The sequence below is a fragment of the Dipteris shenzhenensis genome, unplaced genomic scaffold (genome assembly GCF_047967505.1).
Source record: "Dipteris shenzhenensis isolate YYH24624 ecotype China unplaced genomic scaffold, Dip_SZ_1.0 scaf0492, whole genome shotgun sequence".
Lineage (NCBI taxonomy): Eukaryota > Viridiplantae > Streptophyta > Polypodiopsida > Gleicheniales > Dipteridaceae > Dipteris > Dipteris shenzhenensis.
In genome coordinates, this window is record NW_028239798.1 from 21,659 (window position 1) to 24,665 (window position 3,007).

Sequence of the window (3,007 nt, forward strand, 5' to 3'; positions counted from 1 at the left end):
CGAGTCACTAATGCCCAGGTTTCCTTAGGGTCCCGGCTCCAGTAGGATCCCCACGCTTCATTAGCCCACACTGCTCCAGAGAGAATACCAACAGTCAGTAGAGGAAACCCTAAGCTGATGATTCGATAACTCCATCGGTCCAATTGGTGGATCAATCGGCACCTACGTGAATTCAAGGATAGTCGATGAAAACTGTTTCTCGGATTACTTCCTGCCTGCTCGTAGCAGTGTATATCCACTCCCGGAGAGGGGGTCCAGGTAGGAAATTCTTGATTTGGACCGGGGATAGAAAATTGTTCTGCGTCATAGGTGGCAATCGGTGGAGATGTTGCTGATGGAGATCCACATAACGAAGTCACATGGCTTAGTGGCATCATACTTACATGCGTCATTAACCGATGAGGTTGCAGAGCAGGTACTAGCGGTGTGGATTGTTGCATTTCCTCAGGAAGACCCAGAGTTGCGAATCCATGGGTCGACATGGCACCTGGTGCCGTGACTGCACCTGACCATTCGTTCCGACTCCTAATTCTCATAATTACATGCATTGGGGAGAAGCTCCGTGAAAGAAACATAGATGATTCATGTAGATTGCTCGGTGGTAGATGTTTGGGTTGAATCCGACGAATCGTCGTAAATCCCGTTATACAGATGAAAGCAATTGTCATACCTCCAACGCTCAAACTAATGAGTCTCTTGAGCTTGCGAGCCAGCCCCATCCGGTGAAACAGAGTGACGGAAAGAAGCGTAAGAAAAGAAATGTGAGCGAATATGTGCTCTATATCGGTGTGAATCGTAATGAGGAGAATCCAGTGAATTAGTGAGATTTTGGAGAGTATGTACCACCCACCCATTATTCCCAGGAGATTTCGGGTTTACCCCTTAAACGTCGAAACGGGGAGAATTCCCTATTCCTACTGCTTTTCCCAGTGGTTGTATCAGACACAGCCCTCGCCTGCAGGTTGAAATTAAATGCCGCTACTCGGATTCGAACCGAGATGCTCTAGCACTGCTTCCTAAGAGCAGCGTGTCTACCAATTTCACCATAGCGGCTCGCTACTCGTTATACTTATCGTAATTAATGATATCACATCTTCGGGTGAATCGTCAATCTTCCTGGGGGAGAGTACACACGCACAACAAGGGACCTTCCCTGTCTATAGTTGATTAGGTATACGGCGCTATACTTGTATAGGAATAACGGGATATGGCGTAGCTCGGTAGCGTGCCATCTTGGGGTGATGGAGGTCGCAGGTTCAAATCCTGCTATTCCGAATAAACGAGGTCGGAACATATTTTAAACGGAATAGAAGACGTTCCCGTTCCGGGAACGCAGATTTATCTCCCGATTCTCTTTGGGTGTTATCGACCCATACCCATTCGTAGTAGGGATAGAGATAAATCGATGATCGTGATCGAGACCCTTGTATCATAGGAAGGAAGAGAGGGATTGGGCTCCTTCTTCATGCACGTAACCCCCCCCCCCTCGTGGTTATTACCAACATTCATTGATACAACTCTGTTAGTATTTGGATTTTATTTACCGCACGGTACCGTCACGCAATAATATCAACATGTACCCGTACTACTTACTAGGGATCCAAATTCATCAATAAGTTCCCTGACAATCACTTATCTCGTCTTCCCCGTTCCAACAAACAAATAGTTCACTATCTATTCCGACCGACCCCACGTCCTATTGATACGGCAATTCCTGTTACAACCGGGGAGTACTACTGACCAGTTTCAGAAATTTTTTCATTTGTCACATAGTAAAAACTTCTCGACCGTCCAGTCAAAATGGATTTAGCTGGAGAAAAAGCTTTCGATGCTACTTCATTAGTTTGGGTCTTCCAAATATGATTGCGAATCTTCCTCCGCGACCTAGAAGTACGTTTTTTTGGAACTGCCATAATGAAATCTATCTATTCGGTTTTATCATCGAAATGAATGCGACGAGTATGTTGATACGTACGAGTAGAATCAATATAATGAGGGAGGGGGTGATTGCGTAGAATCATTAGAAGGGGAACAACTGGGGGAACTGGGTTTCCATTCTATGCAAAAGAATCCCAGCAAGAATCATTGACTTCTTTATGATAACAATTTGCTAACCAACCAACTCCTTTCCATTTAAGCAAATGGGATCTACTACAGATCGAACCAAATCCTGTCTGTATCCCGATTTCCTTCGCGTCTTCTTCTTAGAATGGATCTTCCGTATCACTTTCTTCCTCTCGAAACAGGGATGCAAGACGCGCCCCCTAGCAGTTGCGTTACTCAGCCGGGGATGTCCGAGATCAATTTTGGATCCGTGACAAACCAATGAAACTCGATATATCGACATTACCGTATTGGACTCTGATGCGTTGTGCCCAAGCAGAGCGAAGTGACGAACATCATAGAATCTCCCCGGTTCTACTCGGAGTTGTTTTCCTCCAGTATCAATTGCTGCATGTCTATCCGTAATAGTCTTGTCGTGTGAAAAATAACCCAAAACAACTCAATCGGTTTGGGGTCAAAAAATGGAACCTAGATAAGTATCTCCGACACATTTGATTCCTGTCAAGTCTCGACGCCGGGCTCGCACCAGAACGAGAAACAAATGGATTATTCGGTTTGATACGCGTGATCTCACCTGTCCATATATATTCCATTCTTCGACGCTCCATATATCTGACAACTATTGACAGAAAGAGTTCCAACCCGGGTTAAATATGTTTATGGAATTATCTTATGAATGTGCTTGGATTGTCCCCTCACGCCCATTCGTAACCTCTGGTTTGATCGGATTGGCATCGTTTCTTTTTCCAAAAGCCACTAAGAGCCTTCGTCGTATACGTGCTATGCTCAGTGTTCTTTCATTAGCCGCAGCTATGTCCGTCTCTATCGCAACATTCTGGCAACAAGTTACTGGTCGCTCCACTTTTGAATACTCATGGTCATGGATTCCCAACGACGATATTTCTCCAAAGATAGGATTTTCAGTTGATTCACTTACTTCCAT

General features: G+C 45.0%; 1 non-coding gene across 1 annotated transcript; it reads left to right on the forward strand.

Moving 5' to 3' along the window:
* Nucleotides 1-1,201: 1,201 nt before the first annotated feature.
* TRNAP-GGG (transfer RNA proline (anticodon GGG)) lies at nucleotides 1,202-1,275 on the forward strand. Its single transcript has one exon. It is a non-coding gene; the product is annotated as a tRNA-Pro (tRNA).
* Nucleotides 1,276-3,007: the final 1,732 nt, after the last annotated feature.